Below are 18,243 nucleotides of genomic sequence, written 5' to 3'. Positions count from 1 at the left end.
CCTCTGAGGCAGCTATCTATAAATCTCTGCTTCTGTCATGTTTAACTAAAGCCCAATACCCACTCAACAAGAAATCCATCAATGTTATAAAGGAAACAATGACAAAGCACTCTCCTTTGTGTCAGGAAAAACCAATACTTCCACACATACACAAAATCATTCTCGAATTCTTTCTACTTCTCTCTTTCTTTTGTCTTCTTTCTTTGTTCTTCCTGTTCTTCTCTCTCTCTCTCTCTCTCTCTGGCAAGCTTCCAGGAGGGCACAAAGAAGCAGTAATAAAAATGTGAGAAAGCAACTTATCTTACTAACTTACAACTCCAGCCCATGATAATGCATGAGGCACCCCAAGACCCCAAGTTTGTATTCATTCTGACATTTTATGTGGAGAACGGAGTCCCATGGCTAAAGTCCTTTGCCTTCCAGCTGCACATTGCTATTATAGCTGGAGTGGCATTTCACTCAAAGTCATAACCATCTGTTACTCCTCTATGATCTTGCTCAGTCTTCCTTTTAATTCTCTTTCTTACATCTTTGGAAAAAAATAGCTAGCAACTGGGGAGAGCCGTGGTGATGATACAAGCCCGTGTTACTTTGTCCTCTTTTGTGTCTTAAAATTTATAGCCTTATATTCATTCCTAAAAACTGGATATTCAGACAAGTATTTTTTAATAGTTCTTGAATAATTTTTTTGCTTTTAATTAAAGTGACATAAATTCATGTCCTGATTCCATACTATTGATCATCTCTTCAACATAGTATTAAAAACTAAATTACGTGATATAAATAAGCCTAACTAATAGTGTATTCAAATTTTTGTTTGTTTGTTTTTGAGATGGGACCTCACTCTGTCACCCAGGCTGGAGTGTAATAGCTTACTGCAGCCTCTGCCTCCTGGGCTAAAAGGACCCTCCCACCTCAGCTTCCCATGTAGCTGGGATTAGAGGCATGTGCCGCCATGCCTGGCTAATTTTGTATTTTTTTTGTTTTTAATAGCGATGGAGTTTTGCCAGGTTACGCAGGCTGGTCTCAAATTCCTGGGCTCAAGTGATCCCACCCTCCTCAGCCTCCCTAAATGCTGGGATTACAGGCATGGACCACTGTGTCAAGCCTTAAAAGATTTTAATTGTAATTCCTCTCTCCATTATTATTAATGTTATTGTTATTTTTATTATTTTATAAATATTATACAGGGTTAAAACTTTAGAGATATATGTATTTCACAGATATATTCCCATTTTAGTGTTTCAAGAATTTTATTTAAAAATAAATATTACATCATTCCCATTATATTGATTAAAACAATATAAATTATATTTTTATCTCGATTTTCATTATAATTTAAATTGGGAGGCTGCAGCAGGATGATACCATGCACCCAGGAGTTCAAGGCTACAGTCATCTATGATCATGTCAGGTGCGCTCCTTCCTGAGTGACAGAATAAGGCCTTATCTCTAAAAAGAAGTAAAAATTAAAAATTGAAAAAGAAAAAATAACAAAAATTAACCCCCTAAATATGCTTTTCAAAAAGCTTTACAACTAGTAACTGGCTATGTTAGAATTGCCATAAAATGCTTGTTGCTTGTTATATCTAGAAATCAAGTGAGCATGTAATCCTCATAATGTCTAATTCTTACATTACTCTTACTTGGGTTCAGGGGCTGTATTATCTTTCTCATTACATTTACTAATTCATTGACAGATCATCTACTTGCTCTACTCTCCTTGGTCAGCAAGTAGAGCTCCAAACCAATCAATATAACAGTGAATTTATAAATTGTGGGAACCCACATATGCATGGAAATGTTAACCATTGATAAATATAATTTAAACTCATTTTAATGATAAGAGATACAATTAGAAACTTCCCTTGTTATAGAAGTGGTGTTTTGCATTAAACTCCTCTAATGAGTCAGTAATGATGCTAAGACAATGGCATTGTGGACTTGATTTCCAGTTGTACCCATCTTCATCGACAGTTTCCTCCGTGTTCTCAGCTGTAACATCCATGCCGACCTGCATTGGGTTCACATACACACAGACCAGGCACATATTCTGCATATTTACTGTAAAATAGTTTTCTGCCACTTCTTTAAAGCATCAGCACTAATATATATGAAACCCAACAGCTCTCGATTTTCATTATAATTTAAATTTACAACATATTTTGGTGTACATCGAGTTTCCACTGCTGCCCAGGCTAACTGGGTATTGAGTTCTCTCAATAGAAAACAAACATTCTGCCAACTGCTTTTCATTTAGGCAAGAGGAAAGCCAGAGATGACAAGAGAAGGCCTTACCCATTATGCCTAGCTGGCAAGGACAGGGAAACATGTGACCTTCCACCAGGGAGTAAATTACAGCTAAGCAAGTCCATTTGAGGAGGTAGTGTCTTTAGACAAATAGCCTGACACTCCACAGATGAAAATAAACCTGGGAACCTTGATTGGGTTTTCTGATAGGCATCTGAAGCTTCATTGAAGGGCAGGATCTGAGAGCTGCAGGGGCAGGTATGTAATATATAATTTGTTTTTATGCTTCTGTAGTGTTTGCTTCGAGTCATTAGCATGTGTCTTTTATTTAGTCACCTAGCAAAAAGGTATTTTTGGATACTTCTAGGCTACAATGTTGAGGCCTAGTTAAGTAATCTTAGGGAATGTTGAATCCCTCAGTAAGTCAGGGTAGGTATTTTTCATTGACATGTGTGCAGTATAAATCTCACAAAGCCCTTTCTATGTAGTGACTGCCCAGAAAGGCAAAGATAAATTTCCCTCCCCATCTTAGCAACAACTGTCACAACAACAACAAAAACTATTTTGAATATAGAAGTAAAGATTAATCAGGAATGGTTCTTAGTTGAATGAATAAATCTCCCCTTAAATTCTGAGGAAATATGAAACTTTTTAATTATAATTATTTTAAGAAAAATCAAAAGAAAATATATCAAGATACATTACCACATTATTTAAGAAAGGAAACTAAAGGAAAAGGAAAGAATGAAGGGAGGGGGCAAAGATAGAAGCAGGAAGAAAAATGTGGGAGAAAGTGAGAGAGGAATGAAGGGACGGAGGTAGTAAGAGGGAGGAAAAGAGAAAGTCCTCTAACTATTCAAAGAGAATACTAATAAAAAGTAAGTATTCTGCCCCAAACAGGCTTTGATCTTCTGGAAAAAGTTTCGTTATCTGACTATTAATATTGTGGTCAAAATTGTCGATATATGGTCAACATTCTTAAGCTACAAATATACCCTTTCAGGTTTAGTTATTTATTTTGAGAAAATTTTGCTTAGCTGAGCAGTACTATGAAATTGATTAATAAATTACCACCAACTATCATTGTTTTAAAATTCCCTACTAGTGATATTTGACGCAGAGTTGACGGTAATTAAAGAACAATTTCACCACCAATAGCAATTGAATATACCCAACTGAGTGGATCACTGTGTGACACATTAAAAATCCTATTCTTATAGTATTACATTGATTGATGGGTAGATGAAAAAGACAATTTTCTTTTAAAGAATCTGTAGATTAAGATGGTCTTTCCTATTGTAAAAAAAATATTAAAACATAACCTTTATTTTACGAATGGAAAACTGCTGTCAGTTGACTCAAATCTGACTCATTTGAAGCTAATAGTAACAATCACTCCCAACCCTAAATGGTGTTCATCTGGAAAACTGGCAGTATTTGGAAGAGATGCAGCAAAATAAATAGAAACTTCATCAAAAGGTAGACTTGCATTTTTTCACATTTGAATGCATCCTACAACTGAGGGCATGTCTTAACTTAATTGAGAGCATTGTTCTTTTTTAATTTGTATGGAAAGTAGCTATACATCTTACGACTATAGATGTCTTCTTAGATTTCATAACATATGTTGGGTTTTATTTCATTTCTAATTTCAAAAAGTCACTTTAAATGTTTGCCCTGGATTGGCTATCATAATATTTAGATAAATTCTAATAACTTACAATTTTAATAATTTATGAGAATAAAAATAGTCTTTTAACACATTTTCTAACTTCAACATTGTAACATACTCAGAATTGGAAAACTAATAAAGCAGAAGGGCAATTTCTCAACTAGATGAAGTAGCCATGTTACTTGGAAATATGTAGCTGATGATGTAATGAATGAACATAATTCTTAGAAAGTGGTTAAAGAAGCCATCCCATAGGTACCTAGATTTTTTCTATACAAGTATATCCATATTGGGATCTTCGGTGAGATATATACATTCTTTCCCTTAAATTATATATAGGTTATATATGCAGTTTATTTCCTTTAAACTATAAATGATTTAAAATATATTATAAAAACATAATAAAATTATATATAATATAATGTAATGTAATATAATATAATATTATATTTAGTTTAAAGGAAAGATAATAGTGTCTCTGATTTGCATGGCTGTTAACAATTTAGAATCATTTACATAGAGATCCAAGACTTTCAGTTTTTATGTCTTGACCCAGGAACTACCAAGAGTCTGACAGACTGAAGTTTCTAAAAAAAAAATCTAAGTTTTCTCAGAAATATGATAATAAATTTTATTTTTTCAGTGATAAGGTATTTTAAATTGTTATACAATTTATGTACTATAAAGTTCATTGATTTTAAGTGTAAAATTCATTAAATTTCAGTACATTTATACCACTGGGTAACCACTATTACAAATGAGTTTTAGAACCTTCATATCACCCTGAAAAGTTCCTTGGGTCCTGTTTGCAGTCAAACCCTGCTCCACTTCCAGCCACAAAAGATCACTGATTTTCCTTCTGTCTCCACACATTTTCCTTTTCTGGAAATTTCATATGACTGGAATGATACAACTTGCCTTTCACATCTGGTTTCTTTTACCTAGCATCATGTATTTGAGGTTTGCTATTTGGGGGGGGCATATATCAGTATTCCATTCCATTTTATTACTGAACTCCATGTAGCATATTTTGTTTACTTATTATTCACAAGTTGATGGACATTTAGATTATTTTCTGGTTAGGGCTCGTATAAATAATCCTGCTATGAACATTCATTTACTAATCTTTGGGTGGATACATGGTTTTATATTTTTCTTAAGAAGAAATCTGAGTGGAATTGTTGGTTGAAGTTTACGTTTAATTTTGTAATAAACTGTCAAACTATTTTCAACATATTGGCACCATTTTACATTCCCAGCAGTGATGTTTGAGAGTTCCAGTTTCTCCATATTCTCACCAACACCTAGTACTATTGGTCTACTTAATTATAGTCATTCTGATAAAGGTATAGTAGTATGACATTGTAGTTTTAACTTTTATTTATCCAATGACATGACATTGGGTAGCTTTTCAGATAAATGATTTGCAAATACTTTTTTTTTCTACCTTGTAGCTTGTTTTTGTCTATTTGTTTACTTTCATTTTCCTAATGGTGTTTTTGAAGACCAAATGTTTTTTATTCCCTGATGTTTATCATATTTTTCTTATACAGATTATGCTTTTGCTGTCAATCTCTAGAAAATGTTTGCCTAATCTAAGGTCAAAATCCTTCATTCTCAAAGTAGGACAGCTTGAAACTTTATATTTGAATCTGTAATCTATTTTGAGTTACATTTTGCATGTTATATGAGGTATCAACCAAAGTTTAGTTTCTGTTTGGGATTTGGTCATTGTTGTTGTTTTGGTATATGTATAGTCAGCTATCCCAGAACCAATAGTTGAAAAGACTATCCTTTTTCCCAAAGAATAGTCTTCGCAATGATGTCAAAAATAAGTTGAATATTCCAGAATTTATGTCTGTGATCTCATTTTGTTCCTTTGATCTGTATGTCTAACTCTTACCAGTATAATGTCATTTTGATTACCATGGCTTAAGTTTGAAATAGGTTAGTGGAAACCTACAGTTTTATTCTTCTCTTGGAAAATGACTTTGCTTATTCTAGGTTCTTTGAGTTTCCATAAAGTTTTAGGTTCATCATGTTGATTTCTCCAAAAAAAAAAAAAAAGCCAGCTAGATTTTGCTAGGATTGCATTGAATCTGTAGAAAATTTTGGGGAAAATCACCATATTTAAAATATTTTTGAAAAAGATTTGAGATATCATTCACATACCAGATGACATGCCAATGTCAAGTGTACAATTAAATTATTTTTAATACATCCCTTAAACAACACTAGGTTGAACTGTGCAGGTCTACTTATAAGTGGATTTTTTTCAATAAATACAGTCAGCCCTTTATACCCATGGGTTTCATATCTACAACCAAATGTGCAGATGGAAAATGTAGTATTTTAGAAATAAAAAACCTGTGGTTATGGAGGGCTGAATTTTTGTATACTTGGGTTCCACAGGGCCAACTGCAGGACTTGAGTATGAACAGATGTTGCTATTTGAGGTGGTTGCTGGAACCAGTCCCCCATGGATACCAAGGGACCACTGTATATTCACAGAGGTGTGCAATCCTCACCACAATCTAATTGTAGAACTATTTCATCACCCCAAAGGCAACCCTTTGACTAACAGCAGTGTATTGGTTCATTTTCACACTGCTAATCAAGATATACCTGAGACTGGGCAATTTACAAAAGAAAGCCTCACAATCATGGCAGAAGGTAAGGAGGAGCAAGTCACATCTTACGTGGATGGCAAGAGAGAAGAGAGCTTGTGCAGGGACACTCCCATTTTATAAAACCATCAGATGTCATGAGACTCATTCACTATCATGAGAACAGCATAAGAAAGACCTGCCTTCATAATTCAATCACCTCCCACCGGGTTCCTGACATAACACATGGAAATTGTGGGAGTTACAATTCAAGATGAGATTGGATGGGGACACAGTCAAACCATATCAAGCAGTCACTCCCATTGTTCTCACCTTCCCCAACCTCAGCTGTACATAATCACTAATTGTCTTTCCAGCACTATGAATTTGCCTATTCAGGTCATTTCATATATATGGAATCACAAGATACAATCTCTCTCTTTGAATAATGTTTTCAAGGTTCATCAATATTATAAAATTTATCAGTACTTCATTTTAATGCCAAATAACATTTCATTGTACAAATCACCACATTTTATCCATATTTCACCAGTTGATAGAAACTTGGGTTGCTTAAAGTTTTGAGCCATTGTGAATAATATTTCTGTAAACATTCATGTACAATTTTGTGCGTGGACGTATCATTTCTTTTCTTAAGCATATACCTAAAAGTGAAATTTCTGAGGCATAATGTAATACTATATTTAATGTTTTGAGGAGCTGCAACACTGTTTTAAAAGGGACTATATCAATTTCTGTCCCCACCATCAATGTATGCTGTGTCCACTATCTCCAGAACTTTGTCAACACTTGTTATAGTCTGTCTTTTTGTTTACAGTCATCTTATTGGGTATGAAGAAGCATCCCAGTGTGGTTTTTATTTGCATTTCCCAAATGACTAATGGGTTTGAGCATCTTTTTGTGTACTTATTAGCTTTTTGTGTAAATTCGTTGTAGAAATATTTATTCAGATCCTTTGTCTGTTTTTAATGGAGTTATCTTTTTATTATTAGTTATATGAGTTCTTCATATATCCAAGAAACAAGTCCCTCATCAGATACATGATTTGCAAATATTTTATATCCTCTGTAGGTTGTCTTTTTACTTTTTTGATTGTATCACTTTCAGCAGAAAAGTTTTTAATTTTGATGATGTGCATTGGTAAGCTAAATAATGGCCTTTCAAAGATGAGCAAGTTCCAGTCCATGAAAATTTTGACTATGTTAACTTACAAAGGACTTTGCAGATTTGATTAAGCTAAGGATCTTTAGATAGGAAACTTTTCCAGCATTATCTTAGGGGGTCCAGTGTAATCATAAGTTTCTTTAAGAGGGAGGCAGGAGAATCAGAGATAGAAAAGAAGATGTGATCAAGAGAAGCAGATACATGAAAGGAGAAAATATGCTGTGTGCTTAGTTTTGAAGATCGAGGAAAGGGCCAAGCACTAAGAAATGTAAGGTCTTGAGAAGCTGGGAAAGTGACGAATTATTTTTCCTCTGCAGCATAGAGAAGCCATACAGCCCTGACGACGCTGATTTTAAACCATTGAGACTTCTGACCTACGATATGGTAAAATAATAAAATTGCATTGTCTTATGCCACGAAGTTTTTGAAAGCTTGTTATTGGAGCAATAGGAAGCATATTTTTGTACCACAGGTGGGGTGCTGCTTTGGAATTGGCAATGGGAATATGCTAGAAAAATATTTAGGATCATAGTACCATATGTTGCTTTGAACAGACTCTTAGAAAGATGATAATTCTGCTAGTAAGAAATCAAATGAAACAGGGATATAGTAGAGAAAGCTTAGTATCATCTTGTAAATGCCTAAATTGTTATAAACAGACCATCGGTAGAAATGAAGACATTAAATACACTGCTGGTGAGGAATCAGAAGAAAATGAAGAACATGTCATTTGAAACTGAAGGAAAAGTGGTCCTCGTCATATGGTAGCAGACAACTTAGGTGAATTTATTGCTAACTTATGTGGAAAAGTGGAATTTATAAGTGATGAACTTGGATACTTAGTTGAGAAGATTTCCAAAATGTTGAAGGAAACTAACATAGTTCAATTGCTTTTTCTTTTTTCCCTTGTGCTTTTAGTTTTGCAGCAAAGAAACCATTGTTTAACCTAAGTTCACATAGATTTACTCCCATATTTTAAGAGTTTTACAGTTTTAACAATTATATTTATGTCTATGAACAATTTTGAATTAGTTTTTGTGTATGATGTGAAGAAAGTATCCAGCTTTTTTCCTTTGCAAGGGGATATACAGTAATCCTATCCTCATTTTTTGAAATAACACTTCTTTATTTTGTTGTCTCAGCACTTTTGTCAAAAAGCAATTAGCTACAAAAGCAGGAGTGTATTTCTGGAGTGTCAACTTTGTTTTATTTACCAATATATCTGTCCTTATTTGCTAGAACAATTCTTTATTGATTGCTCTAGATTTGTGATGTTTTAAAATTAGAAATTGTGATTCCTCCTACGTGTTTTTATTTCTTCAAGACTGTTTTGGCTACACTGTGTCCCCTGAACTTTCACTGAATTTTAATATCCACCTGTTAGTTTCTGGAGGAAAATGTATCTAAGATTTTGATAAGTATTGCATTAAATTTGTAGATCAATCTGAGGAGTATTGCCATCTCATCAAAGTATCTAATCCATGAACATGTAAGCCTTCTATTTATTTAATTATTCTTAATTACTTTTAACAAAATTTTACTGTTTAAATTGCATAAAAGTTTTGTACATCTTCTGGTGCCTATTTTAGTTTTCTTGATGCTATTTTAAATGGAATTGGTCCATTACAATTTTGAATTTTCATTGCTAGTGTATAGAAATAAAATTGAATTTTGAATATTGATCTTGCACCTTACAACCTTGCTGAACTAATTTATTAACTCTACTCTTTTTTTGTTAATTCTTAGTATTCTCTACATACATGATTATGTCATCTGCAAGTGAAGATAATTTACTTCTTACTTTCATAATTGGATACCTTAAATTTATTTTTTCTTGCCTCATTGCCGTAGCAAGGTCCTCCTTTATAAATTTGAAAATAAGTGGCTCGAGTGAGCATATTTGTCTTTTTCATGATATTAAGTGTAAAGTTCTTAATCTGTCAACAAAATGTGGTATTGACTGTGGGTTTTTCACAGATGCCTGCCTCAAATTGAGGAATATTTCTTCAATTCTTTCTTTCTTTGGTGTTTTGTCACTAAGTTTTGGCTTTTGTTAAATGTTTTCTTCTGCATCTATTTAAATGATCATGCTGCTTTTGTCTTTTATTAATATAGTGATTATATAATGATTATATTATATATTATATAATGATTAATTTTAGATATTAAACCTTCCTTGCATTATTGTGATAAATCCTTCTTTCTCATGGCTAACATCTCTTTTTAGATGCTGCTATATTTTGTTCACTAGTATTTTGTTGAAGATTTCAGTGTTTATATTCATAAGAAATATTGGTCTATAATTTTCTTTTTGTGTGTGATAAAGTCATCTGGTTTGGGTACCAAAGTAAAACTGTTCTCAGAGAATGAGATGGGAAATAGTTCCTCCTCTCTTACTTTTTAGAAGAGTTTGTGAAGAATTGGTATTAATTCTTCAATGTTTTGTAGAATTCATCAGTAAAGCCATCTATGTATGGCCTTCTTTTTGTGAGAAACTTAAATAATTCATTCTATCTTTTAATTTGCAGTTAAATATCTATTTATGTTATGTGTTGAGTAATTGAAGTTACTTTGTGCCTTAATAGAAATTTATCTATTAATCTAGTTTATCTTATTTGTTGACATTCAATTTTCATAGTATTATATTTCTAGTCATTTCTTTCAGACTAGTGAATATGTCACCTCTTTCATTACTGATTTTTCTATTTTGAATCTTCTTTTTTTATAAGTCTAGCTGAGGTTAATGTTGTTTTTTTAAAAAAGGATGTTTTGATTTTATTTATTTTCCTTTTAAATTAAGTTTCATTCTAATTCTTCTTATTCCCTTCCTCTGCCTTCTTTGGGCATATTCTTCTAGTCTTAAAATGTTAAGTTTACTGATTAGTGTTTTCATTTCCTATTGCTGTTGTAACAAATTAATACAAATTTATCGACTTAATACAAACTTTTTATCTTACAGTTCTGTTGTTTCAAGTCAAGCATATGTCTAAGCTCAAATGAAGATGCCAGTGGGGCTGGGTTCTTTTCTAGAGACTCTGGAGGAGAATCTATTTCCTTGTCTTTTCCAGTTGCTAGAGGCTTCCTGCATTCCCTGGTGCATAAGCCCTTCCCTCGACCTTTAAAATCAAGAATGTAGCATCTTCAATTCTCACTCTGATTCTCCAGTTCTCTCTTCTGATTCTGTCTTCCACGTTTAGAGATCCGTGTGATTCCACTGGATGTATCTGAATAATCCATAATAATCCTCCCACTTTAAGGTCAGCTCATTAGTAAATCTAATTCCATATGCACACTTAATTCCCTTTTGTCATGTAAGAGGTAATACACAGGTTCCAGAGATTAGAGATCTTTGGGGAGAAGCCATATTTGCCCACTATTCTTTGAAACATTTCTTCTTTTAAAATAAAGGTGTTTACAGCTATATATTTTTCTATAAGCACTGCTTCAGCTACATCCTGTAAGTTTTGGTATGCTGTGTTCTTCTTTTCCTTCATCTTCAAATAGTTTCTGATTTCTCTTCTTTGAACCCACTGGTATTTTAAGGGCTTGAATTTCCACATATCTGTAAATTCCTCAAACTTCCTTTGTAACTGATTTCTAATATTATTCTATTGTGGTTAAAAACATGCTTAATATGAATGTAATCCTTTTTTTTTTTAGGCTAATCTTATGACCCAGGTTCTGGTGACAGTGAATGTTTCATGTACACTAGCTATGTACTCTGCTATTGTGGGATGCAATGTCTTAGAGGTGTACGTTATTTCTATGCATTTCTAGTGTTGTTCAACTTCTTTATTGCCACGTTAGTCTCCTTTTTGGTTATTCCTTCCATGGTTAATAGTGGAGTATTAAAGTCTACAACCATTATTTCTGAGTTCCCTATCTTCTCGTCAATTTTGAGAGTTTTACATTACATATTGGGAATTCAGTTATTAATTTATAATTTTTATATATTTCTGATACCTAAAACTTTTCTTCTTTATCTCTAATGATATTTTCTGTCTTCTTCATATCAAGTTCATTTTTGTCCAATATCAGCATAGCCATTCCAGCTTGTTTATAGTTACTGTTTTCATGATAATATATTTCTGCATCCTTTACATCCAACATATTTCTATCTTTCAATAGAATTTGGAACTGTTGAAGAAAGTACATACTTGGGTATTTTTATTTGTTTTAAATAAATTTTAGCAATCGCTACCTTTTGATTTGTTTGTATAAATCATTCATTTTAATGCCATTCTTAATATGGTGTGATTTGTCTGTTATTTTGCTTTTCTAGGTCTATATGCCTCATTTTTTGTTCTTGTCCATTTATCTCTGCTTTTTGCCTTGTTTTTTCTTAAACGAGTACTTTCTAATATGTCATTTTAATTCATATAAAGCTTTTCGTTTCAAAATTTTTAAGATTTCCTTAGTGATTTCTCTAGAACTTACAATATACATACCAGAATCTATTCCAAATACTAATTTTCAGTGAGATACAGAAACTTTATTCGTATATATCTATATTCTCACTTGCCCTTTTGTCATTATTTTGTACGTTTGTTTCTATATATGTAATTAATCCAACAATTACATTGTTCTAGTTATTACTTTTGATAAGTTATATCTTTTAAAGATGTTGAGAGAAGAAAGGAGAATGTATATTTAGGTTTGTCATATGATAATCTCATTTTTTTCTTTCAGGTTCTTATCCTTTTTTCCTGTGAATTTGACTTATTATCTGATGTCATTGTGTTTCTCCGATACAGGTTTATTCCCACTCAACTTCTTTGTGCCATTATTGTAAAATATATTTATGCATGTTATAAGATCAAAAATACTACATATAGTATATGTATTGGTCAGAGTTCTCTAGAGAGACAGAAATAGTAGGATATGTGTATATATGAAGGGAGTTTATTAAGGAGAATTGACTCACACAATCACAAGGTAAAATCCTATGATAGGTTGTCTGCAAGTTGAGGAGCAAAGAAGCCAGTGTTGGCTCAGTCTGAGTCCCAAAACCTCAAAAATATGGAAGCTGACAGTGCAGTCTGTGGCCAAAGGCCTGAGAGCACATGGTAAACCACCAGTATAAGTCCAAGAGTTCAAAAGCCGAAGAATTTGGAGTCTGATGTTCGAGGGCAGGAAGCGTCCAGCATGGGAGAAAGATAAAGGCTGGAAGACTCAGAAATCTGCTCTTTCCAAGTTTTCTGCTTGCTTTATTCTAGCCCCACTGGCAGCTGATTAGATGGTGCTCACCCAGATTGAGGGTGAGTCGGCTTCTCCCAGCCTACTGACACAAATGTTAGTCTCCTTTTGCAACACCCTCACAGACACACCCAGGAGCAATACTTGGCATTCTTCAATGCAATCAAGTTGGCACTCAATATTAACAATCACAGTGTACTCTCTCTCTCTCTCTCTCTCTCTGTGTGTGTGTATAGTTTGATGGCTTTTAAATCAGCTAATCAGTTATGAGGATAAAATAGAATAAATATGTAGTTAACATGTCTTTATAAAATACCCACATATCTTTGCTGGCTCTCTTTTGTCTAAAATATGTATTCAGATTGCTAGTGTCACTTGCTTTCAGTGTGATTGACCTAGTATATCTTGTCAGTTGGGTCTGCTATCAATTCTCTCAGTTTTTGATTATCTGTGGCTATTGTTTTTCAATAGTGTTTTTGAAAGATGACTTGCTAGGTAGAAGATTTTTCTATTAAGTTTCATTTATTCTTTCTGCTCTTTGAACATGTCATCCCACTACCTTCTAACCTTCGTTATTCTTGATGGGAAGTCATTCTTTAACCTTCTGGGACCTCTTTGTATGTGATGAGTCATGTCTCTTGCTGCTTTATACATTTCCTCTTGTCTTTTTCATTTTACTTCCTGACTATGATGTGTCTGGGATCTCTTACATTTATTCTACTTGGAGTTTGTGGAGCTTGGATATGTAGATTTATATTTTAGATACTAACTCAAGAAAAGAAAATGGCACCATGTATCCACAAAAAGATTTGCACAATAATATTAGTGGGAACTTTATTTATAATAGCTCCAAAATAGAAACTGCTTAAATGTTTATCAGTAGAATTGATTAAATCATTATATTTTTATGATAAAATACTATTAAGCTATATACTAAATAACTAATGGATGAATCTTGAAAGCATGATGCTGATCAAAAAATCCAGATAAAAAAGAATACAAACTGTAAGGTTATATTACATATAGGCATAGCTACTTATCTCTATGACACCAGTACTTATATCTGACAAATATAATAGCTTATATCCATATGATATATAGAACTTCTACAACTTGATAACTAAAGCACAGCTAACCTGATTTTTACAAATAACGCTTTATACACTCCATAAAGGAAATAGCATCATAGTGAAAGAAATAAGAGATAAATGACTGTGTTTTGAGGAAGGCATGAGGAAGCTATCTGGAGTGATGTGTGTGCTACAGGGCTGTGGGTTATATTGGAGTGAACATTTGTCAAAAATGATCCTCTACACACTTCAGAGCTGTTCATTCCACTCTATTTAACTGATACCTCAATTTAAAATTAAACACATCGGTACCATTATTATGCCCTGTTGCCAAAAAAAAAAAAAAAATCTAGCCACAGCCTAGACTTAGAAAAACCAAGATAGTAAAATATTATTATTTTATATGCCTATTCAATTCATAGAAAATCCATCATAATGATGGACTGATCCCGATGCACTATTGGAGCTTCCCACTTTTGCTTTATAAAGCCACAAGTACTTCTCTATGACAAAAAAAAACTTAAAATGTGTAACATTATCCTATAAATTCAAAATCTTTTTACTATTTTCCATCTCCATTAATGTCAAATTGGACTGAAACTCTTCAAGAAATATATACTATGAGTGTAGGAACACTGAAGGAATTAATTATGATTGATTTCATTAATTATCTGTGTCTAATGCCTTTACAGTAATGGGATGCTTAAAACACTGAGTCAGGAGTAAATGGCACACATGATTACATGAATTCATTCCACAATGCATTGTTCCTCCTTCAAGTACAAAATGAGTTTGTAATACCATTCATGTTTTAATTAAACATTTGTTTTGAGATTATGATAGGTTCACATATTGTTGTAAAAGATATAACAGGGACATCCTGTGTGCCCTTTAACCAGTTTCCCCCAGTGGTAACATCTTGCAAAAATATATGATATGGTTTGGCTGTGTCCCCACTGTAGTTCCCATAATCCCCAAATGTCATGGGAGGGACCTGGTGGGAGGTAATGGAATCCTGGGGGCAGTTGCCCCCATGTTGCTGTGCTTATGATAGTGAGTGAGTTCTCACAAGATCTAATGGTTCATAAAGGGCTTTCCCCTCCGTTCGCTTTGCTCTTCTCCTTGCTGCCACCATGTGAAGAGGAACATGTTTGCTTCCCCGTCCATCATAATTGTAAGTTTCCTGAGGCCTCCCAAGCCCTGTAGAATGGTGAGTCAATTAAACCTCTTTCCTTTACCTAGTCTCAGATGTGTCTTTATTAGCAGTGTGAGAATGGACTAAGACACTGTATTATACTATCACAACCAGACACTGATACAGTAAAGGTACAGAACATTTCATCACCGCACAGGTCCCTAAGGTTCCCTTTGATAGCCATACCCCTTTTCGTCCTGCTCTCACCCTCTCCTTAACCTCAAATTAAAACTACTCTGCTATATTTTTGTATAATTTTGTCATTCCAAGAATGTTACATAAATGGAATGATACAGTGTGTAATGTTTGGTACTGGCTTTTTTTCACTTAGCCTGAGGATTCATTCAGATTATTATTATTATCCATATTTCATTTCTTTTTATTTCTGACTGATATTCCCTGGTATGAGTGTACCACATTTTTTTATCATTCACCCTTTAAATAAATCTGAACTATTTCCAGTTTGGGGCTATTATAAATAAAGCTTCACTATACATACAAGTACAGTTAGAGTAAACATGTTTCATTTCTCTGGTATAAATACCCAAAAGTGAAATTACTGTGGTTGTATGGCAGTTGCATCCTGATAAGCAACTGCCAAACAATTTTACAGAGTTGCTCTACAGTTTTACTTTTCCACCAGCAATGTATGAATGATCCAGTTTCAACACAGCCTTGCTAACTTTTGATGCTGTCACTATTTTTTATTTTAGTCATTCTGATAAATCTGTAGTGATATTTCACTGATATTTTAATTTACATTTCCCTAATGGCAAGTGGTGTTAAACATCTTTTGTGTGCTTATCTGCTATCTGAATATACTCTTCAGTGAAATATCTGTTTCTATTGCCCGTTTTCTAGTCAAATTGGGTAATTTTGTTTTGTTTTGCTTTGTTTTGTTTTCTACCGTAGAATTTAGACAGTTCTTTATATTTTCTAAATACTAGTTCTTTATCAGACATATGGTTTGAACACATTGTTTTCCAGTCTTTAAATTATCTTTTCACATTCACAGCAGGGTTTTTCACAGAGCAAAGTGTTTTTAATTTTGATGTTGTGCAATTTATTAATTTTTCCTGTTATGGATTGTACTTTTACTACGATGCGTACAACCTCTTAGCCCTAGAACTCAAAAATTTCTCCTATTTTTTCCTAATACTTTTATAGTTTATCATTTTACATTAAAATCTATGATTCATTTTGAATTTAATTTTTGTATAAGATTTAAGTCTTGGGTTGAGGCTCACTTTTTGGCCTATGTATGTCCTATTCATCTGGCACTATTTGTTGGAATGGCTGCCTTTTTTTCATTGAATTTCTTTTCTGTACATTTGTCAGAATCAGTCAGGCTTATTTTTGTGGGTCTATTTCTGGGTTGTCTATTGTGTTCTGTTTATCCATGTCTATCCTATCATCACAATCTTGATTACCATAGCTGTATAATGTTTTGATATCATGTAAACTGATTTCTCCCAATTTTTCTCCTTTTTCAGAACAGTTTTAACTATTCTAGTTCTGTTGACTTACCTTAAAATTGCTTAATGGTCTTTATCTATAGTCATAAAAAATCTTTCTGAGATTTTGGTAGAAATTTCATAAAACTTTATCAATTTGTGAATAATTGACATCTATACTATGAGGAGTTTTCAAAAGAGGGAACATAGTATGCCTCTCCATTCATTTTCATCTTTGATTTTTCTCATCGGTGTTGGGTAGTCTTCAGCAGTTCTGTACACAGAACATACAAAATAAATGTTGATCAACTGTTTATCAGTAAGGCCTCTGGTCAACAACAGTCTATTAGTAGTTAAGTTTTGGGGAGTCAAAAGTTATACATGCATTTTTGTCCATGTGGGGGGTCAGCACCTCTGACTCCTGCATTGTTTAAGGGCTAACTGTAAATACTATTTACAATTTTAAAATTCACAGTTGTAAACATATCAATTACTCTGGCATAAATATATTAAACTGTGTACAGAACTTAACTGCTGAAAACTACACAACAAAGTGAAATGTACAGAGCTTGCTATATGCTGTATTATTACAATAAAGTAAGCTAGAGAAAATTAAATGTTATTGAGAAATTGTATTTAATATTCATTAAGTGGAAGTGAATCATTCTAAAGGTCTTCATCCTTGTCACCATCATGTTGAGTAGGCTGAGGAGGAGGAGGAGGAAGGGGAAGAGTTGGTCTTGCTGTCTAAGGGGTAGTAGAGGTAGAAGAAAATCCATATATAAGTTGACACATGTAGCTCAAACCAGTGTTGTTCAAGGGTCCACTGTATTTTTTTCATTTTGATATTCATGTATTCATTGCTAACATGTAGAAATAAAATTGCTTTCTATGTTTTTTTCCTTTTATTTTTCAACTTTACTGAACTTGTTAGTTATAGGACCTTATGTGGGAGATTACTTGAGATTTTCTATGTAGACAGTTGTGTGCAAGCTGTATACATTTCACTTTGTTTCCTTTCTTTATTGTTCTACCAGAACTACCAGCAATGTATTAAATAAGAGTGGTAAGAGCAGACATTTTGCCTTTCTTTCTGATATTAGTGGAAAAGCATTCAGTTTTTTATCATTAAGTATTATGTAGCATGTAGATTTACTGTAGATCCTTTTTATCGAGTTGATGAAGGTCTTATGTCTTCCTATTTTTCTTTTTTTAACTTTTAAGTTCAGGAGTACATGTGCAGGTCTGTTATATAGGTAAATTTGTGTCCTGGGGGTTTGTCGCAAAGGCTATTTCATCACCCAGGTATTAAGCCTAGTACCCATTAGTTATTTTTCCTGATCCTCTCCTTCCTCCTACCATCCACCCTCCAGAAGGCCCCGGTGTGTTGTTCCCATCTATGTGTCCGTGTTCTTAACAGAACTAGAGAAAACTATTTTAAAACTCAAATGGAACAACAACAACAAAAAAAGCTGAAATAGCCAAGGCAGTCCTAAGCAAAAAGAACAAAGCTGGAGGCATCACACTACCTGACTTCAAACTATACAACAGGGCTACTGAAACCAAAACATCATAATCTGGTCTTCCTATTTTTCTGAGAGTTTTATCCTGAATG

The sequence above is a fragment of the Nomascus leucogenys genome, chromosome 6 (assembly GCF_006542625.1).
Source record: "Nomascus leucogenys isolate Asia chromosome 6, Asia_NLE_v1, whole genome shotgun sequence".
Taxonomy (NCBI): domain Eukaryota; kingdom Metazoa; phylum Chordata; class Mammalia; order Primates; family Hylobatidae; genus Nomascus; species Nomascus leucogenys.
The sequence above is the reverse complement of the archived record's forward strand: the minus strand, read 5'-3'. Positions refer to the sequence as shown.